General features: G+C 42.8%; 1 protein-coding gene across 2 annotated transcripts in view; it reads left to right on the forward strand.

Annotated features, from left to right (window-relative positions):
* LOC102555263 (uncharacterized) overlaps nucleotides 1-26,855 on the forward strand; it is a 125,901-nt gene that overhangs the window by 64,135 nt on the left and 34,911 nt on the right. For both annotated transcript variants that reach the window (XM_087639149.1, XM_087639151.1), the window contains one exon: nucleotides 26,397-26,502. The gene's annotated coding sequence lies outside the window, so the exon portion shown is untranslated. The remainder of the gene's footprint in view (nucleotides 1-26,396; nucleotides 26,503-26,855) is intronic.

The raw sequence follows: 26,855 nt of genomic DNA on the forward strand, positions 1-26,855 counted from the left end.
GTTTTGTTATGTATTATCTTGGTTTTTCCATTCATGGTAATTGAGAGTTTTACTGGCTATAGTAGCCTTGGTTGGCATTTGTGTTCTCTTAGGGTCTGTATGACATCTGCCCAGGATCTTCTGGCTTTCATAGCCTCTGTTGAGAAGTCTGGTGTGATTCTGATAGGTCTGCCTTTATATGTCACTTGACCTTTTTCCCTTACTGCTTTTAATATTCTTTCTTTGTTTTGTGTATTTGGAATTTTTACTATTATGTGACAGGAAGAATTTCTTTTCTGGTCCAATCTATTTGGAGTTCTGTAGGCTTCTTGTATGTTCATGGGCATCTTTTTCTTTAGGTTAGGGAAGTTTTCTTCTATGATTTTGTTGAAGGTATTTACTGGCCCTTTAAGTTGGGAATCTTTGCTCTCTTCTATACCTATTATCCTTAGGTTTGGTCTTTTCATTCTGTCTTGAATTTCTTGGATGTTTTGGGTTAGGAATATTTTTGCATTTTGTATTTTATTTGACTGTTGTGTTAATGTTTTATATGGTATTTTTCAGCCCCTGAGATCCTCTCTTCTATCTCTTGTATTTTTTTGGTGATGCTTGCATCTATGACTCCTAGGTGTTCTATCTCCAGGGTTGTCTCTCTTTGTGATTTCTTTATTGTTTATATTTTCATTTATAGATCCTGGATGGTTTTGTTCAATTCCTTTTCCTGTTTGGTTTTGTTTTCCTGTAGTTCTTTAAGGGATTCTTGTGTTTCTTCTTTAAGGGCTTCTACTTGTTTACCTGTGTTCTCCTGTATTTCTTTAAGGGAGTTATTTATGTCCTTCTTAAAGTCCTCTATCATCATCATGAGATGCGACTTTAAATCCAAATGTTGCTTTTCTGGTGTATTGGGATATCTAGGACTTGTTGTGGTGGGAGAACTGGGTTCTTATGATGCCAATTAACCTTGGTTTCTCTTGCTTAGGGTCTTGCATTTGCCCTCTCCATCTGGTTATTTCTTGTGTTAGTTGGTCTTGCTGTCTCTGACTGGATCTTTTCCCTCCTGTGGTCCTGTGAGCTTGTGATCTTAGAAGTGAAAGCACTCCTTGGGAGTTCAGAGGGCTGAGGGGACAGTCTTAGCTCTGGGCGAAGATGGAGACTGGAAGGGTCATGCCCCAGACTGCTCCTTGGTTCCTGTGTTTTGAGGGTTTTGGGCTGGTTCGTCAGAGCAGAATTGGTCTTCTCCTCTGTGCTCTCAGGTATGTCAGCACTCCTGGGAGACCAGCTCTTTTCCAGTGGGATTTGAGTAACATTAATTTGTAAAAGCTGCTTCTCCCTTGCACTCCTTTCTCAAGCTAAGAGTCCCGTTTACTATTTGATTTATGCTTTTAGATAAATTAAGTTAGATAGTGCCCCAATCATCTTATGATACCACTCTTTGATTGGATTTAGGCTATGAGAGCAGAACACGGAAATGTAATTTAGCAAACACAAGCTTTTTCTGTGACCTAGACTTGGAGATTAAAAAGATGTGTATGCACTTTTTGGATATTTCCCTCTCTGGTTTATTCCACTCAAGTGTCTTGAGTTAGAAATTGCTCTTGTAATCCCAACAGATAGAGACTTACTGCCATTAGCCATGTTAGTATTTAAATCACTTTCAAGGTGTGTCTGTTCTTGTTTCTAACCTGCTTGTATGCATAAATGAGGGGGTGGCAAGAGATCCTGGTGGGGGAATGCAGGATGTTATAGTAGTGGAGTGACCCAGAGGTTTAGAGTGACCTGACTGAAGTCTACTATGTACATGGATGGGCTTTGTTTCCTTTCTTGTTTACAACGATTAAAACATAGACTTTGGTATTCTTTTTTGGCTATAGTATACATCTTAAAAAACAGAGAAGCTATAATCCAAGGTTTTTTTTTCATAACCTCTCATGTGACAGTGGTGGGGGTGTGTGTGAAGGCAAACAGGGTGTACACTCTCATCAGGGCCCCAAATGCTGTACACCCATCTCTTCCCTCCATTCCTACCCACTCCTTCCCTTTATCTTCTTATTGATTGATGTGTGTGTGCCTGCATGCCATTGTGGGCATGCTTGTATGTGGCTAGAGGAACACATTTGATATCTACCTCTCTCTCTCCCTGCTTTATTCCCTGGAGTTATCGTCTCTCAAGGAACGTGGAGCTCATCATTTTTAATCTAGGCAGGAGCCCAGCCTGTCCCAGAGACCCTCTCGTCTCCCTCCCTCTGACCCCACGACCCCAAGGTTTCAGGTATGTGTGATATAACCAGCTTTATACATGAGTGCTAGACTGAAACTCAGGTCTTCACCTTGTGCTCTTACTCAGTGGGCCATCTCTCCAACTTTTGTTATTGCTTTTGGTATCATGTAGCCCAAGCTGGCCTCAAACCCATTCATGTAGCTGAGTCTGGTCTTGAATGCCTGATCCTCTAGCCCCCACCTCCAGAGTGCTCAGATCACAAGTGACTGCACCCGGGGCTTTGTAGACCCTTTGTGAACTCTTTTTTTGTTCAGAGAAAAAAGTATCATGGAGGACCCTGATGCTAGTACCTCCTCCCCCCCTTTGTTTTTGGTTTCTTCACATTCTTAGGGCAATTGTGGAAGACATCATGGACATAGTTATACATTTCCCAATTCTAGGCATTTTCAGCCATATACTATATATCTTTTGGAGTACAATATTATATATCTACTCCCCACTCAGCACCTAGAACAAAGCTGACATTTATTTCACTTGACAAGGGAAGATTTATTTATTTATTTATTTATTTATTTATTTATTTATTTATTTTTAGTCAATACTAGCCTTATATGCAATTAGTTAAAACTCCACACTAAGCTGAATATCTTACACTGTTATGAAGCAGTTCATCTTTCCTTTTGGGAATTATGCAAAAGTTTAAGATTTTTAAAAGTGAAGTGTTGATAATAAATAAATCACAGAACTATATATTATACAGGAAAGATACAGGTTGCACTTCAGCAGTAACTTAGATGGTAAATTAATAAAGTAATAAAATTGATAGAAGTCCACGAGGGAAGGCCACTGTAAGGCATATGTCGGAAATTAGAAAACGTATGCATCATGAATTTTGTCCCAAAATTAACGACAGCTATAACAAACATTGATTAAACATTAAATCACCCCCACTTTTCACTTGCCTCCGTGGGAGCAATTTAAGTGCTCTGAGTTTTTGACGGAGGCAATCCAATATGAAGTTTCAGCCAGTGTTCTTTTTTTTTTCTCCAGTGCTGTAGATTTCCACGTAGAAGCCAGGCACCATTGACCTTTATCCCAGATCTTTAAATAGGTGTTTCCAAATGAGTGTTATTGTTGATTATAGAACTTCTTCCAAACCTGTTTTCTGAAATGAGACTGATTATTCCATGCGCAATCATACAAAACTGTGAAATACCTGGGAATCGTCTTGGCGTCTTAGTTCCTGCCCAATATGAGAAATTCACAAAGCCCTGCTAAGGAAAATGAGAAAACCCCCATGTTTTGTAGCACATATCTGTAAGACATTAATTTTGTTAGTTATTTTCAAAATAAGTTAATAGAAGCCCATTGCTTGCCCAAGCTATTTTATGAGCTTAACAAAATAGTTTTGGGATAAAAATGAAGACTGCCTCCCCTAATCTTTGATCAAGAGTCACAGTGGCTGAACACTTGTACCATCATGCACTGCAGTGCTTGACACCATCGACAGTCATTAGCATAGACACTACATGAAAGACCCAGAAAACAAGTGTGGGTAGGAATGTAGAGGAGCTGAAATCTTAGGTTCTGTTTGGTGAGGATGTCATGTGGTATACAGCTCTATTGAAAATGACAGGGCAGCCCCTTAGAAACGGGGTTTGCCCACGCCTTACATTCTTCATCCTCAACTTACAATATAAATCAAACATTGTACTCTCATCGTAGCGGATACTTTCTTCCTCCCTTTAAAAAAAATAAGCGCAGAATTATTCTTCAATCCAGCGCTTCCGTCACTGGGCACAGAGACTCAGTACGCACCGTAGATGAATAAACAGTATGAGCGCACAATGAATATTCAGCTTTAAAGCTGGAAGTGGTGAGCACAGCTGTCAATCCGGAGAGTCCAGAAGCCGAAACAGGAGACTCATAAGTTTTAGGGTCCGTCTGGCCTCGTGAGTGAGTGTGAAGCCAGTCTGGGCAGATTATCAATACTGTTTAAGAATAAAATTTTAAAAATGGCTGGGGCAGCTGATGGGAACAGATGCAGAGACCCACAGCCAAAGCCCAGGCAGAGCTCGCTCGGGGAATCCCGTGGAAGAGTGGGAGAGTGCCACAAGGAAACAGAATCAACTAACCAGGCCTCATATGGGCTCCCCGACAGTTAGGGAGCATGCTTGGGTCTGACCAAATCCTTTTCATGAATTATGGTTGTGTAGTGTGGTGTTACTGTGGGATTCCTAACAATAGGAGTAGAGGGCTAACTCTGACATTTTTCCCTGCTTTTAGGACCCTTTCCTCCAACTGGGTTGCCTCGCGCAGCCTTACCATGAGGGGAGGTGCTTATTTTATGGCAACTTGATACACCATGTTTGGTTGATATCCCTGAAAGGCAGGCCCTTTTCCAGAGGAAAAGGAGGAGGAATGGATCTGGGGGCGGTGGGAGTGGGGGGGGGGAGAAGGACAGGGAAGGTAGGAGGGAAAGGAGGAAACTGTGGTCATAATATATGAATGAGTGGCAACTGAGAGCAGGGTGAGGAGACTAGAAAAAAAGTGAAAAAAAATTTTTAAAAGGCTGGGAATAGGAGCAGTTCTGGTTAATATTTTTGTGGTGGGTGGATGCTGGGACAAAGAGTGGAGCAGAGACGGAAGGAAAGGCCATCCAGAGACTGCCCTGGGGATCCATGCCATATGCAGACACCAAACCCAGATACTATTGCTGATGCCAACAAGTGCTTGCTGACAGGAGCCTAGTATTGCTGTCCCCCGAAAGGTTCTGTCAGTGCCTAATACAGATGGGCATGCTCACAGCCATCAGACTGAGCCCAGGGACCCCAGTGGAGGAGTTAGGGGAAGGACTGAAGGAGCTGAAGGGGACTGCAGTCCCACAGAAGAACAACAATATCAACTAGCCAGACCCTCCAGAGCTCCCAGGGACTAAACCACCAACTATGGAATACACATGGAGGATCTATGGCTCCAGCCACATATGTAGCAGAGGATGGTTTTATCTGGCATCAATGGGAGGGGAGGCCCTTGGTCCTGTGAAGGCTAAATGCCCCAGTGTAGGGGAATGTTAGGGCGTTGAGTTGGGAGTGGGTGAGTGGGCAGGGGAGCACTTTCGTAGAAGCGAGGGGAGGGGGATGGGATAGAGGGGTTTCAAAGGGGAAACTGGGAAGAGGGATAACATTTGAAATGTAAATAAATAAAATAACCAATAAATAAAAGGCTGGGGATATAGTTCAGTAACAGAGTGTATGTTTAGCATACAGGAAGTCCTAGGTCCCACCCTGCCAAGAGAATGAATCATGAGAAAAAAAAACCCAACAGAACAACACTACACTATACAGCACAACACAACACAACACAACAGGAGTGAAGTATCACAGATTCCTCTCACAGGAAGAGTACAGAAGGAAGGGTGGTGTTTAGAAGCTCTGGGGGGAGGGAGAGCTGTTGTTCTCTGGATCCAGTTGCAGTTGGGAGGCTGAAGACTGGAGCCGGCTGCGGTGATGCCCGGACAGTGATGTAATTAGACTCAGTGCTGCTGAGCCACGCACTTGAAAGTAGTTGAACGGTCACGTTTCTCATCTTCCGTAGATCTTACTGCAAGAAACGACTATGTACTGTACTGTGGAGTTGCTTTAGATATTTTTCTTGTTGCTGTGCCCAGATGCCTGACAAGAAACAAGTCGAGGGAGGAAGGATTTATATTAAGGTACATAATTTGTCATGGGGTGAAACCTTGGCAGCCGGCCGCTCCATGCACAGGAGTGAGCAGCTGGGATGTCTAAGATCCTTATGGTGACTGGGTCTCTACTCACTTTGTCCTTGTTACTCAGTCTGGGACACCCGCCTATGGAAGGATGTTATCTTCATTCAGGGTGGCCTTTCCCTATTGGGTTGAGCTCTCCTGGAAACATTGTCACAGACACACCCAGAGGGTAGTTTCCTAGGTGATTTAGTTTCCTAAATCCCAGCAAGTTGATGATGAGATTAAGGATGATCAGAGATCCAGAGGGTAACTCAGCAGTGATTGCTCAGGACTGGTACTTAGTTCAATGCATCCAGTCAAGGAGGTGCTGTATGTTAACACACTTAATATCTGATAAAGCCATCATAAGGAAGATCAGAAAAGAAATAGATGATGAGTACTGGGAAAATGATTGAACTATTTTATATTTATAAAAATATAAGCCCTTATTGTAGTCTAAAATATCAAGTGATGGAGGCCCTATTCACAGAACGAAGCTACAGGCATTTGTGTAAATAGAAGTGAGAATTTGCCTCTGCTTAAGATGGAGAGCTACAAAGAAATACTTGGTGAGTCTTATACATAAAGTATTTCTGTATCTGAATCATCACGAAGAGGCAAGTGATAAGCTGAGAAAATATTCATAGACAAAAGGCTTATTAACATCATTCTATAAACAGTTCCTATAAAGAGAGATGGTTTAAAGAAGGGCCAAGGTGAGTTAATACTAATGTCTACCCTCCACAGAAATCTAAAATCTGCAATTATTTTCAGCTGTCACTCTATATTCTCTGTTAATCTTTTGAATATTTTTTAATTAATCATTTTATTTGTTTACATTTCAATTACTACCCTCCTCCACAGCCCCCCTTCCCATTCCCTCTCCCCTGTCTCCTTTGCCTCTTTGAGGGTGCTCCTCCATGCACTCACCCTTCTAGCATTCCCCTACACTGGTGCATCAAGCCTCCCTCTCCCCAGTTGATGTCAGATAAAGCCATCCTCTGCTACAAGTGCATACTCTTTGGTTGATGGTTTAGTCCCTGGGAGCTCCAGGTGGTCCAGTTAGTTGATAATGTTCTTTGTGTGGGGTTGCAGTCCCCTTCAGCTCCTTCAGTCCTTCCCCTATGTCTTCCATTGGTGTCCCAAGGTCAGATGGTTGACTATGATTATCTGCATCTGTATTGGTCAGGTGCTGGTAGAACCTCTCAGAGAGCAGTCATACCAGGCTCCTGTCAGCAAGTGCTTCTTGGCATCAGCAGTAGTGTGAGTGTTTTGGTGTCTGTAGTAAACTGCAGTTTTTGGACCTATCTCTGAACAAATTAATGAATAAAGTAAAAAGTTGGTGGCTTAGAGGGTTCAGGGAGGTAGGTGGGCACCCTTGCTCACAGCTGGTGGCAGAACAAATTTGAACAGGCTTCAGGAATGCTTTCTAGTAGAACTCTGAGTTAGAAACTTAGTTTAAACTAGTTTAAACAAAGAAGGCTATGGGGGAGGAGAAGCAAGGGAGGGGAGAGGGTTATGAAATTTAAACATTGGAGGATGGGAGTGGCCTTGGATCAGATAGCCGAGGGACACAGGTTCAGTCTCAGGTCCTGGCACCTCGAAGCTCTAGCCTGCTTGTCCTCATTCTTAGGTAGCTTCCTCACAAGGTGAAGGGAGCTGTGGGCAGATCCAAGTTTACAGGATCCTTCCCTCTTGTTCTTCTCCCAGAGAATGAGAGAGCAAGCATTTAAAACAAACAAACAAACAACAAACAAACAAACAAACAAACAAGCCTGTTTTACTGAGATGCAATTTGCATACCACCCAATTCGCCCAGTTAAAGCATAACAATTAAGTGGTTTTAATGTACTCACAGCCTTGTGAAGCCATCACCACAATCAGCTTTAGAACATTCTCAGCACCCTAAAGGAAACCTCATGCCGACTAGCAGTACTCCTTGTTTTTTTCCAACACCTCCTTGATAGCAAACACTAATCTACTCTCTGTTTCCATGGATTTGTCTGCCAGCAGGCCTCTTTTATGCTCTCTAGCCAGATCTCCATGAGTTTCTTGCTGATCGGACGTGGGGTTAAATATTCACTTCTGACCCAATGTGTAGCTCAGTGGAATCTGTCCTCTCACTGGCCTGGCTGGGCCACTATCTTAGGTAGAGTTCTCACTCTTAGGCAGAGTAAGAAGGCTGGATCAGGACCCTTTGAACCACATCCCTCTATGGCCTCTGTGTCAGCTCCTGCCTCTAGGTTCTTCTGTCCTGTTTGAGTTCCTGCCCTGATTTTCTTCAATGATGGACTACAATGTGGAAATGTGAGTCAAATAAACGCCTTTCTTCCCAAGTTGTTTTGGTCAAGGTGTTTCACCATAGCCATGACAACAATAAGACAATAGCCTAACACAACCGCCTACAGACTCTACTTCCTTGTTTGTACATCTGAGATCTGTGTGTGCACACATGCACCTCTACCCATGTATGCATGGCTTTTTCTCACCACAGGCGCTCTGACAGGTCAGGACCTTTGACCTGGGGTTCTTCCTTATCACCACTTCCTCTCTGTCCCTGGTAACAGGGTGGGTCAGTCTTAAACAATGGATTCCCTCTCAAAATGGCACTCGGGCACAGCCCTCACATGGGGTGTGACAAAGTGAACCTTCTCTCTATTGTTGACTTACCACACTGGAGGAGTCCATGTCTCACTGAAACCTCTGTCAGGATTAGAAGGACCGTGGGTCTCTCTTGTGGTATGACTGCTTGCTTGCCTTTTCACCAAGACTATCCAGCTTCCCTTTGGCAGAGGTGTTTAGTTCCCTTGCGCCCACCGGTGAATTGCTGCTTTTTCCTCTGTGCTCAGGGCTGCCCTGTTTCCCCTTTGTGACTTCCGATGTTCTTCCCATCTTTCTCCCTTCAAAACAGAATTATTCTGTTATTTGATGCATCTCATTCACAGCACCTCATGGAAGCAATTTCTTTTTTTTTTTTTTATTAACTTGAGTATTTCTTATATACATTTCGAGTGTTATTCCCTTTCCCAGTTTCCGGGCACATATCCCCCCCCTCCCCTTCCTTATGGGTGTTCCCCTCCCAACCCTCCCCCCATTGTCCCCCTCCCCCCAACAGTCTAGTTCACTGGGAGTTCAGTCTTAGCTGGACCCAGGGCTTCCCCTTCCACTGGTGCTCTTACTAGGATATTCATTGCTACCTATGGGGTCAGAGTCCAGGGTCAGTCCATGTATAGTCTTTAGGTAGTGGCTTAGTCCCTGGAAGCTCTGGTTGCTTGGCATTGTTGTACATATGGGGTCTCGAGCCCCTTCAAGCTCTTCCAGTTCTTTCTCTGATTCCTTCAACGGGGGTCCTATTCTCAGTTCAGTGGTTTGCTGCTGGCATTCGCCTCTGTATTTGCTGTATTCTGGCTGTGTCTCTCAGGAGAGATCTACATCCGACTCCTGTCGGCCTGCACTTCTTTGCTTCATCCATCTTGTCTAATTGGGTGGCTGTATATGTATGGGCCACATGTGGGGCAGGCTCTGAATGGGTGTTCCTTCTGTGTCTGTTTTAATCTTTGCCTCTCCCTTCCCTGCCAAGGGTATTCTTTTTCCTCATTTAAAGAAGGAGTGAAGCACTCACATTTTGATCATCCGTCTTGAGTTTCGTTTGTTCTAGGGATCTAGGGTAATTCAAGCATTTGGGCTAATAGCCATTTATCAGTGAGTGCATACCATGTATGTCTTTCTGTGATTGGGTTAGCTCAATCAGGATGATATTTTCCAGTTCCAACCATTTGCCTACGAATTTCATAAACTCGTTGTTTTTGATAGCTGAGTAATATTCCATTGTGTAGATGTACCACATTTTCTGTATCCATTCCTCTGTTGAAGGGCATCTGGGTTCTTTCCAGCTTCTGGCTATTATAAATAAGGCTGCTATGAACATAGTGGAGCACGTGTCTTTTTTATATGTTGGGGCATCTTTTGGGTATATGCCCAAGAGAGGTATAGCTGGGTCCTCAGGTAGTTCAATGTCCAATTTTCTGAGGAACCTCCAGACTGATTTCCAGAATGGTTGTACCAGTTTGCAATCCCACCAACAATGGAGGAGTGTTCCTCTTTCTCCGCATCCTCGCCAGCATCTGCTGTCACCTGAGTTTTTGATCTTAGCCATTCTCACTGGTGTGAGGTGAAATCTCAGGGTTGTTTTGATTTGCATTTCCCTTATGACTAAAGATGTTGAACATTTCTTTAGGTGTTTCTCAGCCATTCGGCATTCCTCAGCTGTGAATTCTTTGTTTAGCTCTGAACCCCATTTTTTAATAGGGTTATTTGTTTCCCTGTGGTCTAACTTCTTGAGTTCTTTGTATATTTTGGATATAAGGCCTCTATCTGTTGTAGGATTGGTAAAGATCTTTTCCCAATCTGTTGGTTGCCGATTTGTCCTAACCACGGTGTCCTTTGCCTTACAGAAGCTTTGCAGTTTTATGAGATCCCATTTGTCGATTCTTGATCTTAGAGCATAAGCCATTGGTGTTTTGTTCAGGAAATTTTTTCCAGTGCCCATGTGTTCCAGATGCTTCCCTAGTTTTTCTTCTATTAGTTTGAGTGTGTCTGGTTTGATGTGGAGGTCCTTGATCCACTTGGACTTAAGCTTTGTACAGGGTGATAAGCATGGATTGATCTGCATTCTTCTACATGTTGACCTCCAGTTGAACCAGCACCATTTGCTGAAAATGCTATCTTTTTTCCATTGGATGGTTTTGGCTCCTTTGTCAAAAATCAAGTGACCATAGGTGTGTGGGTTCATTTCTGGGTCTTCAATTCTATTCCATTGGTCTATCTGTCTGTCTCTGTACCAATACCATGCAGTTTTTATCACTATTGCTCTGTAATATTGCTTGAGTTCAGGGATAGTGATTCCCCCTGAAGTCCTTTTATTGTTGAGGATAGCTTTAGCTATCCTGGTTTTTTTTGTTATTCCAGATGAATTTGCAAATTGTTCTGTCTAACTCTTTGAAGAATTGGATTGGCAGTTTGATGGGGATTGCATTGAATCTGTAGATTGCTTTTGGTAAAATGGCCATTTTTACTATATTAATCCTGCCAATCCATGAGCATGGGAGATCTTTCCATCTTCTGAGGTCTTCTTCAATTTCTTTCCTCAGTGTCTTGAAGTTCTTATTGTACAGATCTTTACTTGCTTGGTTAAAGTCACACCGAGGTACTTTATATTATTTGGGTCTATTATGAAGGGTGTCGTTTCCCTAATTTCTTTCTCGGCTTGTTTCTCTTTTGTATAGAGGAAGGCAACTGATTTATTTGAGTTAATTTTATACCCAGCCACTTTGCTGAAGTTGTTTATCAGCTTTAGTAGTTCACTGGTGGAACTTTTGGGATCACTTAAATATACTATCATATCATCTGCAAATAGTGATATTTTGACCTCTTCTTTTCCGATCTGTATCCCCTTGATCTCCTTTTGTTGTCTGATTGCTCTGGCTAGAACTTTAAGAACTATATTGAATAAGTAGGGAGAGAGTGGGCAGCCTTGTCTAGTCCCTGATTTTAGTGGGATTGCTTCAAGTTTCTCTCCATTTAGTTTAATGTTAATGACTGGTTTGCTGTATATGGCTTTTACTATGTTTAGGTATGGGCCTTGAATTCCTATTCTTTCCAGGACTTTTATCATGAAGGGGTGTTGAATTTTGTCAAATGCTTTCTCAGCATCTAATGAAATGATCATGTGGTTCTGTTCTTTCAGTTTGTTTATATAATGGATCACATTGATGGTTTTCCGTATATTAAACCATCCCTGCATGCCTGGGATGAAGCCTACTTGATCATGGTGCATGATTGTTTTGATGTGCTCTTGAATTCTGTTTGCCAGAATTTTATTGGGTATTTTTGCGTCGATATTCATAAGGAAAATTGGTCTGAAGTTCTCTTTCTTTGTTGGGTCTTTGTGTGGTTTAGGTATAAGAGTAATTGTGGCTTCGTAGAAGGTATTCGGTAGTGATCCATCTGTTTCAATTTTGTGGAATAGTTTGGATAATATTGGTATGAGGTCTTCTATGAAGGTTTGATAGAATTCTGCACTAAACCCATCTGGACCTGGGCTCTTTTTGGTTGGGAGACCTTTAATGACTGCTTCTATTTCCTTAGGAGTTATGGGGTTGTTTAACTGGTTTATCTGTTCCTGATTTAACTTCGGTACCTGGTATCTGTCTAGGAAATTGTCCATTTCCTGAAGATTTTCAAGTTTTGTTGAATATAGGCTTTTATAGTAAGATCTGATGATTTTTTGAATTTCCTCTGAATCTGTAGTTATGTCTCCCTTTTCATTTCTGATTTTGTTAATTTGGACACACTCTCTGTGTCCTCTCGTTAGTCTGGCTAAGGGTTTATCTATCTTGTTGATTTTCTCAAGGAACCAACTTTTGGTTCTGTTGATTCTTTCTATGGTCCTTTTTGTTTCTACTTGGTTGATTTCAGCTCTGAGTTTGATTGTTTCCTGCCTTCTACTCCTCCTGGGTGTATTTGCTTCTTTTTGTTCTAGAGCTTTTAGGTGTGCTGTCAAGCTGCTGACATATGCTCTTTCCTGTTTCTTGCTGCAGGCACTCAGCGCTATGAGTTTTCCTCTTAGCACAGCTTTCATTGTGTCCCATAAGTTTGGGTATGTTGTACCTTCATTTTCATTAAATTCTAAAAAGTTTTTAATTTCTTTCTTTATTTCTTCCTTGACCAGGTTATCATTGAGTAGAGCATTGTTCAATTTCCATGTATATGTGGGCATTCTTCCCTTATTGTTATTGAAGACCAGTTTTAGGCCGTGGTGGTCCGATAGCACGCATGGGATTATTTCTATCTTTCTGTACCTGTTGAGGCCCGTTTTTTGACCAATTATATGGTCAATTTTGGAGAAAGTACCATAAGGAGCTGAGAAGAAGGTATATCCTTTTGCTTTAGGATAGAATGTTCTATAAATATCCGTTAAGTCCATTTGGCTCATGACTTCTCTTAGTCTGTCTACATCTCTGTTTAATTTCTGTCCATTGATGAGAGTGGGGTGTTGAAATCTCCCACTATTATTGTGTGAGGTGCAATGTGTGTTTTGAGCTTTAGTAAGGTTTCTTTTACGTATGTAGGTGCCCTTGTATTTGGGGCATAGATATTTAGGATTGAGAGTTCGTCTTGGTGCATTTTTCCTTTGATGAATATGAAGTGTCCTTCCTTATTTTTTTGATGACTTTTGGTTGAAAATTGATATTATTTGATATTAGAATGGCTACTCCAGCTTGCTTCTTCTGACCATTTGCTTGGAAAGTTGTTTTCCAGCCTTTCAGTCTGAGGTAGTGTCTGTCTTTGTCTCTGAGGTGTGTTTCCTGTAGTCAGCAGAATGCAGGGTCCTCGTTGCGTATCCAATTTGTTAATCTATTTCTTTTTATTGGGGAATTGAGGCCATTGATGTTGAGAGATATTAAGGAATAGTGATTATTGCTTCCTGTTATATTCATATTTGGATGTGAGGTTATGTTTGTGTGCTTTCATTCTCTTTGTTTTGTTGCCAAGACGATTAGTTTCTTGCTTCTTCTAGGGTATAGCTTGCCTCCTTATATTGGGCTTTACCATTTATTATCCTTTGTAGTGCTGGATTTGTAGAAAGATATTGTGTAAATTTGGCTTTGTCATGGAATATCTTGGTTTCTCCATCTATGTTAATTGAGAGTTTTGCAGGATACAGTAACCTGGGCTGGCATTTGTGTTCTCTTAGGGTCTGTATGACATCAGTCCAGGATCTTCTGGCCTTCATAATTTCTGGCGAGAAGTCTGGTGTGATTCTGATAGGTCTGCCTTTATATGTTACTTGACCTTTTTCCCTTACTGCTTTTAATATTCTTTCTTTATTTTGTGCATTTGGTGTTTTGACAATTATGTGACGGGAGGTGTTTCTTTTCTGGTCCAATCTATTTGGAGTTCTGTAGGCTTCTTGTATGCCTATGGGTATCTCTTTTTTTAGGTTAGGGAAGTTTTCTTCTATGATTTTGTTGAAGATATTTATTGGTCCTTTGAGCTGGGAGTCTTCACTCTCTTCTATACCTATTATCCTTAGGTTTGATCTTCTCATTGAGTCCTTGATTTCCTGTATGTTTTGGACCAGTATCTTTTTCTTCTTTACATTATCTTTGACAGTTGCGTCAGTGATTTCTATGGAATCTTCTGCTCCTGAGATTCTCTCTTCCATCTCTTGTATTCTGTTGGTGAAGCTTGTATCTACAGCTCCTTGTCTCTTCTTTTGGTTTTCTATATCCAGGGTTGTTTCCATGTGTTCTTTCTTGATTGCTTTTGTTTCCATTTTTAATTCCTTCAACTGTTTGATTGTGTTTTCCTGGAATTCTTTCAGGTATTTTTGTGTCTCCTCTCTATGGGCTTCTACTTGTTTATTTATGTTTTCCTGGGATTCTTTCAGGGATTTTTGCAATTCCTTTTTGTAGGCTTCTACTTGTTTATTAATGTTTTCCTGTGTTTCTCTAAGGGAGTTCTTCACATCTTTCTTGAAGTCCTCCAGCATCATGATCAAATATGATTTTGAAACTAAATCTTGCTTTTCTGGTGTGTTTGGATATTCCATGTTTGTTTCGGTGGGAGAATTGGGCTCCGATGATGCCATGTAGTCTTGGTTTCTGTTGCTTGGGTTCCTGCGCTTGCCTCTCGCCATCAGATTATCTCTAGTGTTACTTTGTTCTGCTATTTCTGACAGTGGCTAGACTGTCCTATGAGCCTGTGTGTCAGGAGTGCTGTAAACTTGTTTTCCTCTCTTTCAGTCAGTTATGGGGACAGAGTGTTCTGCTTTCGGGCGTGTAGTTTTTCCTCTCTACAGGTCTTCAGCTGTTCTTGTGGGCCTGTGTCTTGAGTTCACCAGGCAGGTCACTTGCAGCAGAAAAGTTGGTCTTACCTGTGATCCTGAGGCTCAAGTTCGCTTGCGGGGTGCTGCCCTCGGGCTCTCTGTGGCGGCAGCAACCAGGAAGATCAGCGCCGTCCTTTCCGGGAGCTTCAGTGCATCAGGGTTCCAGATGGCCTTTGGTGTTTTCCTCTGGCGTCGGAGATGTATGTGCCGAGAGCAGTCTCTTCTGGTTTCCCAGGCTTGTCTGCCTCTCTGAACGTTAACTCTCCCTCCCATGGGATTTGGGTGCAGAGAACTGTTTATCCGGTCTGTTTCCTTCAGGTTCCGGCAGTGTCTCAGGCAGGGGTCCTGCCGCTCCTGGGCCCTCCCCCACGGGAGCCCAGAGACCTTATACAGTTTCCTCTTGGGCCAGGGATGTGGGCAGGGGTGGGCAGTGTTGGTGGTCTCTTCCGCTCTGCAGCCTCGGGAGTGCCCACCTGACCAGGCAGTGAGGTCTCTCTCCCATGGGGTCTGGGAGCAGAGAGCTGCTGCAGGCCGGGCATGGAAGCAATTTCTAAGCCACCAACCATTCTACCTCAGATTTCTGTAAACTCACTTTTATTTACTCTGCTTTAGGATTTCAAACACCTCCCTGGTTTCTCTCTCCTTTCTCAGGGGCAGTTGCTGAGAAGGCACAGTTCTGCAGGGATAGCTATGCTGCTGCTATCACAGAGAGAACAGCCTTTGAAGGGAATCAGGACATGACAGGGCTTGTCTGTTGAATCAGTTAGCCAGGCCTGTAGAGACGACCGTGTCTACAGATTCTTTACTCTGTAAAGATTACTTGGGGAAAATAATTCTCCAGGAAGGCAGGAGGATCAGATGTGATTTTTGCCTGATAACCAATCTTCGATTTAAAAACAGATGTTGGTTTGTGCTGACAACCGTGTCCCGGTTTCAGAGAAGCCTTCTTAGCTACTCTTTTTAGGTGGATCTCTCCCCATTCCGTTCTTCCCCCTTCCTCCAACCTTTACCATCTATCTCAGTGGTGCTAGTTATAGCTGGCATGATTTTACCTCTTGGTTAGTTAGCTTCATTGACTGCCTTCTTGCTCAAGTGCCATGATGTCTGAGGCCCTGCATGATAGGGGCACAAGAGTAAACGAGCGTTTCCCTCAGTTTTTCCTCAGCTTCGTGGACTATGTATGTATTTTCAGAAAGGGGAACTGAAGGGCTAATTTCCCAAACATTAGGTCAAACACTGGCATTCATGGTGCACCTCAATAGGTCCGGCTAATGAAAAAGTGGCTTGTAAGTCCTGTTGTGAGTTCCTGAAACAGACAGACACATCTGTGTCTCTTTACAGTGTCAGAGTGTATTGAATAACAGTGCATTCATGAGGCTCAGTGGTTTCAATGCTAACAATTTGTCCCATAATCCAGCCTAATTCGGTAATCCGACTGAGACAGGCTCCTTTATTCCAACATTAATCACCAATATGGACTCTCATGGTGCACACAGCAGTATGTGTAAGTGGTTTGTAAAACGGTTCTAAGTTAGAGATGCAGCAGTTGGTTTCAGAAGTGCATTGAGAGTCTTCAGTGATATGACCAGTGCTGGAAGGAAGTCGCAACTGGGGATGCTTGAGTCAGTGGATGACCATGAAGCTGCAGATTAGCTGTGAGGTGAAAAGCCAAATCAGGTTCAGGAAACAGCAGGGTGTGGTCCAGGTCCACATGGGTGAAGATGTGGGTAGGTGAGCAGCCAAGGAGGCCATGTCAACAGTGGGAATCAAACTGAGCTGAGGCTCAAGGGACAACCAGGGAGTCCTGTTAGTCCTTGACTTACACAATAAGTGTGAGATGGCAGGTTGGTGTAGGGCTATGCCGTTTTAGTGTAAGTGTTCAGTACTTTATGGGTCCCAATGAGAAGTTGTTCCTTTTTCTCAGTTGGTTGTATCTGACAAGTTCTTGGGCCTGGGTTCCTTGATATGATTTCAACCCAGCCATAGGCACCTATAGTTTCAGGTTATCCCAATAAATTAATAGGGTGACTCTCTTTCAACTCCCAGGAATGTAAACTTGTCAGTCTGTGCTAGATGAGTGCTCTGTGACACATGATGGTTTGTGGGTCCATTTACAGGCCTCAGTAATCCTTCTTTCACAAAATGGAGTCTCTTGTAAAATGGAGTCTGCTAGAACAGGACACAACCTGAAGAAAAAAAAAACATACTATTTTATATATCATGGAGTACCTTAGAATAGTATTCTTTTTTTTTTTTTTTATTAACTTGAGTATTTCTTATATACATTTCGAGTGTTATTCCCTTTCCCGGTTTCCGGGCAAACATCCCCCTCCCCCCTCCCCTTCTTTATGGGTGTTTCCCTCCCCATCCTCCCCCCATTGCCGCCCTCTCCCCAACAATCTAGTTCACTGGGGGTTCAGTCTTAGCAGGATCCAGGGCTTCCCCTTCCACTGGTGCTCTTACTAGGATATTCATTGCTACCTATGAGGTCAGAGTCCAGGGTCAGTCCATGTATAGTCTTTAGGTAGTGGCTTAGTCCCTGGAAGCTCTGGTTGCTTGGCATTGTTGTACATATGGGGTCTCGAGCCCCTTCAAGTTCTTCCAGTTCTTTCTCTGATTCCTTCAACGGGGGTCCTATAGAATATATTCTTATCCTGACAAGCCCAGAGGCCCTTCCTCAGCTCTTTGGAAGCTCCAGATCAGGTCAGTGTCTCAAAGGTATCCCCACTATGGAGCATCTAGAAAGCTGCATCTGGGGATGTTGTAGAGTCCTTGGACCTAGAGGTAATTATGTCCTGTTTGGTGATTTATAACCAACCTTCTCAGTCTATCCTTGGACCATGGATTAGAGACAATGACACACTCTCTTCATTGCTCTCTAGGAGATGGAATAGGACAAAAGCATTGTATAATGCTTAGCCATAAACTACATGAGGACCCAGGGTGGGGGAGAGAAGGCCTTAGACTTTGTTGTTACCTGGGCATTGGCTTGAATGTTAGTTCTTTTATTTGTTAGCTTGGGAGTGAGCTCAGGGTATTTAACATTTTAGCCTCAATTTATCCATCTGTCAAATGGGGATATTGTTATGATTGAATATGAAATGATCCTCTTTAGGTACATGTGTAGTATGCATGGTTGCCATCTGATGAGCTTTTGGGACATGAGATCTTGAGAACTTTAACCTAATCGGTGAACTAATTTCTTGTTTTTTTTTTTTTAAACATTTGTGTGTGTGTGTGTGTGTGTGTGTGTGTGTGTGTGTGTGTAGACAACTTTTGGAATCAGTTCTTTCCTTCCACCATGTAGGTTCTGGAGATGGAACTCAGGCTTGGCAGCAAGTGCTATGACCTGCAGAGACATCTTGGCAGCTCTGGATTAGTTTCTTGAAGGACTCACTCATAAAGTGATAGTCTAATTGAGAAGTAATTAAAAATAATGGAGAGGGCCTCTGAAGTGGAAACTTAAATTGGTTGGATGGTGTAAACACATGTAGGAACATTTTGTTAAAGTGGGCAGGGGTGTGAAAGGCTAAGGCAGTCACGTGAAGGAACGTTTCACCGCAGCAGACACAGAAGAGAGGGTGCTCTGTTAAAGAAAGCACGTGAAAGGACATGTGATGAAAGATTCTTTACCAACTACACATATGTATTGGTCTGCCTTACCTTGTGTGGTTGAGCTGCATTTGTCAGGACTCCATAGAGAGAAATGCACCCAAAACTTCTGGTGCTGTGCTGCAGTTTGTTTCCACTTCCAAGGACTCGGGCTGATTGGATGTACATATTGACCCAAGAGCCATGCTGAGGAAAGGCATGTGGAGGACACGTGATGTTTGGAGGGTATAAATAGGACTCTATGGAGTGACAGGGACAGAGCTTGGCTTGCTGGTACATCTAGCTATGCAGCACTTGTGGGCCTTGAGACTTTGCTGATCTTCACTTCCCTGAGAGAGCAACAGCTAAGAACATCTCCTGATGTTCCTATTGGTCCCTCCTGCTGACTCAAGCTGGGGCTGAGGGCTGTCTGCCTCTGCTAGGTCGTATCACTGTTGTTGCTAACCAGACTCTACTGAACTGGGCTGCTGATGTATCCATGAGTGGATCGAGCTGCTGCTGCTGCTGCTGCTGCTGATCTGTGAACTGAACGGCCGATTTCCAGACAACACAGATGAGCGTTGCTCCAAAGAACCTTTCTAAATAGGCCCACTTCCCCATATCCTTTCTTTTCCCCTACCTCTGGTGGGTGGTGTGTTATAAGGAAGGTTAAAGCATTTAAGAACCATCATTAAAAATAAGATTTAAAGAAATTAAACTTACCGGCATATCTAGAGGAAATATACCATAGCAAGTGTGTCCTTGGGTTGCCCTGGCCTCATGCCATATCTCACTCTGCCATGAGTTGAACAGCCTCCCCCACACACTTGATTTTGCCTCACTATAGGTCCAGAATGAAATGAGCCAAGGGCTGTGGGCTGAACCCTCTGAAACAGTGAGCCATCTTCTTCCTGATCTTGGTCATGCCAGGTATTTTGGTTATAGCAATCAGAAGTAATTAATGCAATACCGGTGGTAGACCTGTGGTAGTCTGAGCTTAGGGTTTTGCCCTGCTCTTACTCTCTCTGCTATTACTGGGAATAGATAACAGTTAGTGATTCAGGGCAGCCATGATGGAGAGTGGTGGCTTTCTCAGCAGGTGCAGATGAGAATCTTTTGTTCAAGTCAAACAGACAAATCATCTTTCCTAGGCTCCTGCCATGCCCATTTACCTTCCCAAGGGTCCCTTAGTTACACTTTTTATTCTTTGTTTCTCCTAAACGTCTGCTTCATGGTGTTGTATTTCAAATCAGAAAAGGGGTGAGCTTTAGTCATTTGTTTATCCTCAGTGTGTAGTGGGAAGGTTGCCCTGAGCCGGTCATGACCTATGGAAATTAACTGAATCAATTGTTCTTGGCCTTGACTGGCTGGGTTACTTTCTGTTTATCCTTTCCTTGGAGTTTGGAGTATTTTTACCCTTCCTAGTTTCCCATGCATCATATTGTCTGACATTTAAAAAGAGGAGGGGATCAAACGGTCCACCTCCCCAAATCTTTCACTACCCATTATTAGAAACTTAGATCCCCTTTGATGTACATTACACAAAATACTCCTAAAATCTGAAGCCATTTAAAAGTAATAACCCATCCTACTTATGTATGTGCTGGATAAATCCCTTTTTAGAAATTTTACTAGTCGCCCCCGGATGAGTCGCTATGGCTGAGTTCTAGAATTCCAGTCTAAATACTTTGGGGTCTTTAGTGTTTTGGGGACTTATCTCTAAACCTGGTTCCATGCGTTGATGCCCATATAGTTGGGGTTCGGCTGTCCGTTGCAAGACCACATGATTTGATTGATTCTTTGAATCAATCCCCTTAACTCTGTGCAGTTTGTTTGTGTGGCGATGGCTTTAGTGCACAGCTTCCACAACAACATTCTCAGGGAACTACTGGATTCTCAGTTTGTGGATAAATAAAACAGATTTTTTTGTTTTAAAAAACAACAACAAAAAAGGGTGATTTTTTTCCCAATTAAATTTTTCCTTTGCTCAATCATACCGTCTTAGCAGTTACTCTTCTATTGCCGTGATAGAATCCCCTGACCAAGAGAACAGTTTAGGGAAGAGGAGACTTATTTTTCCTCCAGTCCCAGAGGATGGAGTCCATCATGGCAGGGGAGGCGTGGCAACAGGCAGGAAAGCATGGGGAAGCCTGCCTTCAGTGAGCTACCTCTTAAAGGTTCCATGAACTTCCCAGACAGTGGGGAATTACGTGTTCAAACACAGGAGCCCATTGTGGGCATTTCTCATTCAAACTACCATGATTCTGCTGCTAGTGGGGGAAAGCTGGCGAGGTCTTTAAAAGTGAAATGAAAGTGAATCTGAGATGAGTCCTTAAAATATTCCTATGCAATCAATTCCTTTTCTTTCTTTTCCTCTTTATTTTTCTGGATGCTGTGAACTTTATTGATGGTATTCAAGAAAGTAGGGCCCCCTACGCCCCTACTGTAATTCTAGGATGAAAACTACGGTGGAACTGCTCAGTGTCAGAGGGCTGAGGGCTTCTCTCTTGCTCTCAGTGTCCTTGCTAGGGTGAGTGGTCCAGGGATTCTTACTCCTTGGAGGCCATGTAGGCCATGAGGTCCACCACCCTGTTGCTGTAGCCATATTCATCGTTATGAGCTTTACAAAGTTGTCATTGAGAGCAATGCCAGCCCCAGCATCAAAGGTAGAAGATGGGAGTCACCGTTAAAGTTGAAGGAGTAGCTGGGTCCTCAGTGTAGCCCAGGATCCCCTTAAGTGGCTCTTTTTGATGTCATCATACCTGGAAGCTTTGTCTAGGCAGCATGTCAGCTCCACAATGGGTACATTGGTGATAGGAACACAGGTCAAACTACTGAGCTTCCAGTTCAGCTTGGAGATGATCTTGCCCAGAGCCTTGCCAGCACCAGTAAATATAGGTAGCATTGATGTTCTGGGTGGCTTCACAGGCATCACGTCATAGCTTCCCAGAAGGGCTCTCCATAGTCTTCTGTGTGGCAGTGATGGCATGGACTGTGGTCATGAGCCCTTCCACAATGCCAAAGTTGTCATGAAGGACCTTGGCTGGGGCTAAGCAGTTGGTGGTGCAGGATGTATTGCTGACCATCTTGAGTGAGTTGTCATATCTCTCATGGTTCACACCATCACAAACGTGGGGGCATCATCAGAAGGGACAGAGATGATAAGTCCCTTGACCCCACCAAAAAGTTAAGTGAGTCTCAACTTTCTCCATGGTGGTGAAGACATCAGTGTACTCCACAGCATACTTGGCACCAGTATCATTCCATTTGATGTTGGCAGGATCTTGTTCCTGGAAGATGGTGATGGCCTTCCTATTGATGACAGCTTCCTGTTCTCAGCCTTGACTGTGCTATTGAACTTGCCATGGGTGGAGTCATACTGGAACACATAGACCATGTAGTTGAGGTCAATGAAGGGATCATTGATGGCACAGTATCCTCTTCACTAGACATGAAGGAAATCCTGGTAACTAGGCACCTTCACCATCGTGTCTCAGGGACAAGATTGGCAATGCACAGGAAGATGTAGCTGTCTCTGGAATGGGGAGGAGCAGAAAGCCTGTCATCAATTTCTTAAATGTAAGACTATGTATAACTCTCGTAGTTAAATTTTACTGCTGGCTAAATTTTTCTTTATGCATGAATTCAATAAATGTTGATTTAGACATATAGAAGTAACATTCATTAATATATTTCATTGTTTTTGGCAATATGATAAATAAAATGAGTCTTTGCAGTCATAGCTGAGTGTGTAATGTGAGCTTTTGGGGCAGTGACACCACTAAAGTGGTGCTCCAGTTGCTTCAGGTGTGGCAGACACCATGCTAGGTCTGGGTGTTAAGTGTAATGCACTGTATTGATTAGGTCTCCTCTGGACCCATGGTGAAAGTCAGTTTACACTTTATACTGTTTACCACAGTGAGCGAGAGGTCAAGACATTCAAACCAATCAATTGCCACCAATAAGTCTGGAGAGAACCAGAGACGCTCAGAGGCTTGATTTGAAATGACAGTGCTGAACTCTAGTCCTCACCTCTTCTCTGCCTGTAGGCTGGCTCTGTGCTCAACACACCCCCACTCCAAGGCAACAGAGAGACTTAGTGGAAAGATTTACTGTCAGTGGTGTGACCTTGGGAAAATGCCTGGTTTGGGCTACATTGCTGCTGTAGTTTGGATGTGAAGTTTCCCAAAGGGCCCATGTGTTAAAGACTTGATATCACGGTGCTATTGGGGGTTGGTGAAACTTCAAGGGATAGAGCCTAGTTAGAGGAAATCGGGTCACTAGGAGCATGCACTTGAAGGAGATGTTGGACACAGCCATTTCCCCTCCCTCTCTTCACCTCTCTGATACTGAGGTGTGGGTTTTGTCTATGCCCCACTATGGCGTACTGCTTTATCTAGGCCCCAAAGTGACAGGTCAAATGGTTATTGAGATTTCCAAACTGTGATCTAAGATAAACCTTTTCTCTTTATTAATTGATTTCTCCCAGATATATGTTATAGTAACCTAAGGCTAACACAAATACCTATATCTAAATATTGGGAGGCAAAGCTCCAAGATCTCTTCTGGCTTTTAAGTGGCAAGGGAAGAAGGCTCTGACTGTCTGAAAGCCTGAAGCAGAGTTGTGAGATCTCTGTTGTGTCTGATAGTCAGAGGGTCTCATAACTAGAAAGGCCTGTATCAGTTTACCACCTTTCCTGTTAGTTTTCTGTTTGAGAATGGCAACTAAATCAATATTAAAGCCCTGCTGTATCAATGGCTGACCAATGAGTACTGACCAGCACAGAGAAGATCCCTGGTGAAAGACAAGCCTACCTGAGGCCAGAGGACTTACATGAGGCATCTATCTTTTCATCTTTGGATAGAAGATGGCCACCATAGGTATAGCGTTGACTCCGCCCTAACCTACTTGCATATGAAGAATGTGCTAAACATATTAGAGAGAAGATTTGGTGAGGTCAGTCTTTTTAAATCAGTTTGGGCCTGCAATAGAGGGTGTGGTGGATGTGAGAGTTTAGGTCGGGTTTCTAGAGGTAGATGTGGAGGATAAGAGACAGCTAACAGTGATTTATTAAGGAAAGGCCCATGGGGAAAACCTGCATAGCAGTGGAGGGAGCAAGTAGGCAAGGCAAGGTGAAAAAGCCAAACCAAGCCGTGGTTCCAGTTGCATGCAACAGGCTTCATCTTGTAAGGAGCTGGAGGGCAGATTTGATTGACATTGTTGAACTGGTTTAATCCGTGAGCACGTTGTGCTTCTATATTTCTGCAGGTTCAGTCACTGGTTAGGGCCTGACCAGTGGGTGATAGGAAATCAACTGAGGGATCTCTCTCTCTCTCTCTCTCTCCTCTCTCTCTCTCTCTCTCTCTCTCTCTCTCTCTCTCAAATATACGTATATAATATAGATATATTATAAAATATATTATGTAACATATACACCTACATTATATAGATAAATTATTTAATATATATTGAGCTAGCCGTGTCTCTAACTTCACCTTCTGAAGAAGGAGGCGGATTCATCTGTTAGGAGCAATGTGTCCCTGAGAAACTGGGGGCTGGAGCTCAGAGCTAGTACAGGGGATCCAAGTGTGTGGAGATTGCACAGTGGGATGAGACCACGCAGAACAGAGGAGGAGTCTCAGGGGCCCGGCCCGAGAGAGCCAAGTTTTACAGTTCTCACCTTTTGCCTGTAGTTGAGTATTCTGCGCTCTGTCTTCTGCCCCATGTGATTGTTTCTCCTTTTGGGAGAGAGGGAAATCTATGGATGGGAAGGAAGATAGGCAAGCAAAGAGTAGACTCATGTGATATCTGTCTCTCTGATAGTCCCCTGTACCTTCCTCAGAGAGCAGTTGGTGGAACTAAGAGCCATGAATGTGGATTCATAAAACCTCAGCTAATGTAAGCTGTTGTTAATAAATGATCTGCCCAGGTTACATAACTCTGGCAGGGTGAAGGTCAGATATCATGACTAAAAGTTTAGGGATGTTTTCACTCAATTATGCGATCTCCTTGTAGTTAGCACAGCTCTTTGTAATCCAGGATAAGGAAAATAAACTCTGCAATGGTTATTTTATGATGTAATTCTATAGCTACCCCACCCCCTCCAAGACTAAGGAGTTTCTGAAGAGCTTTAGATTTCATTGCTAATGGTGCAATAACTTTTCCAAAATATAAGCAAATATTTTTTATTAATCTTGGCAGAGTGGGCTTGAGTTTATTCCATGTAAGAAGTGACGCTGTTTCAGGAACAGATGATCAAGGCAGGCGATCTCTGGTTTATGGTTGGAGGCAAGGATAGTGGTGTTACTGACACTTGAATATTTGACATAGGGACCACATTTTCTGAGTCAAACATTATCTCATATGGTCTGGTAGAATGACTACTATTTGAAATTAGAACTAACGTGGGGTATATGTTATACGTAGTCCTATTAAATTACATTCACTAAACTTTTCATAAATAGAAAACTCAGTGTAAGAATTATATTTAGGAATAATCAGGCTACTTCAGTCGTTAAGTGCAGAGTGTAGCTTGGATTACCTATATGTGAATTCTGTCGCCCCTATTTGCTGGCTGAATAGTCTTGGGTATACTGTGTAAGCATTTGTGTTTCAGTTCTTTCACCTATCAAACTGGTTTAAAAGTAGTTCTACCTTTGAAATGATCATGGAGGCCGAGTAAGTTTATGCATGTGAAAGCACTTTGCAGTCCTTGGCAGATATTAAGCATTGTATGAGTGTTAGCTAATGATATATATATATGTATATATATATAAATCATATATTTATATACATACTTGCACAATTGAAGCAGACATTATCATAGGTAGTCACATAGACATATTCTATTTTATGATTTAAAACATACCTAACCAATTTTTATCTTCTTCTTCTTTTTTTTTTTTTTTTGGTTCTTTTTTTCGGAGCTGGGGACCGAACCCAGGGCCTTGTGCTTCCTAGGCAAGCGCTCTACCACTGAGCTAAATCCCCAACCCCCTAACCAATTTTTAATGTTTTAAAATTTTCTTTAATTTTATTTTGTGTGTGTGTGTGTGTGTGTGTGTGTGTGTGTGTGTTTTGACTTCAAGTGCATGCTCCCAGTGACCCAATTTCCTCTAACTAGGCTCCACTCCTTGAAGTTCCACCAACCCCCAATAGCACTGTGATTCAGACACTCAGCCTTTAACACATGGGCCCTTGGAAAACTTCACATCCAAACTACAGCACCAATGTAGCCAAAACCAGGGGTTATATGTATTTCTGTACCATATATGTACCTAGTGCTTTCAAAGAACAGAAGAAGGCATCGAATTCTCCCAAATTGGAGTTCCAGATGTGAGCTGCCATGTGGGTGCTGGGAATTGAACCTGGGTCCTCTGGAAGAGCAACAAGTTCTCTTAACCACTGAGCCATCTCTCCAGCTCTGGTTTTTAATGGGTTTTGAATTATACTGTCAAAACAGCATTTCACTGAGTACACTGGCTCTTGTTTGTAATCCCAACACTCAGGAGGCTGGGGCAGGAGGATTAATTTGAGTTTGAGGCCAGCCGGGTGTATATGGTAAGTTCAAAGCCAACATGGAATATTTATGGAAACCCTGCTTCAAAAACAAACAAAAACCAGACCCACACCTAAGTATCAACATTCTCAGACATCATCTGAACAGCAGTACTATGGCAAGGAGAATTTGACTTAAATGTTTGTAATTTCACCTGTTCCTCTTCCTCAGCCAATTACCTAAGACTTCTAGAATCAAAGGAAAGAACAGGCTAATGCTTAAGGACTTGGCTTGGGCCACTACATATTTGGAAGCTGCAAAAATGGTGGCACTTGATTCCTGGAACTTTGTGTTGGGGAATTTCTGAAGCTCTGGAGAGGAGAGGAAGAAAGCAGGACTCTCCATAATTCCTGCTCTGCCTGTTGATCTTGTGCCCTCAGGATAGATAACGAACATATCACTTTACAGCTCCTCTGTTCCCTGCCCTTTCCTGAGGAAGTGTGCTGTTGGCTGGGTCTCAATGATTGGAAATGGCAGATAGTTGAGGAACTCACTCCTGCTCTCTTGGCTCCAGGTAAGTTGTCGGTGTGTGAATAAAATGCTCACGTTTGTCAGAATTGGATGATTTGTTTCCAAATGAGGAAGAGGTTTTCTTTTATCATGAAATGTCTCTTGTCTCTCCTGTAATAATTATAAGTATCTCTAGGAATGGGATGAGCCTACAAACCTCGTTCACAACCAGTGCAGAGCCACAATAAAATTATATGTCTTTAAAAATGGCTTCCCCTCAGATAATTGCTCTTATGCAACTGCTATTGACTGGAGATACTAAATGGGTGGAAGGGAAGCCACATCACACTCACTCAGAAGTGTTAGACTGATTAGAGATGAATTTTGAACAAGGAGGCCTGTCAGTCAAATCATAAT

The sequence above is a fragment of the Rattus norvegicus genome, chromosome 2 (assembly GCF_021556685.1).
Source record: "Rattus norvegicus strain SHRSP/BbbUtx chromosome 2, alternate assembly SHRSP_T2T, whole genome shotgun sequence".
NCBI lineage: Eukaryota > Metazoa > Chordata > Mammalia > Rodentia > Muridae > Rattus > Rattus norvegicus.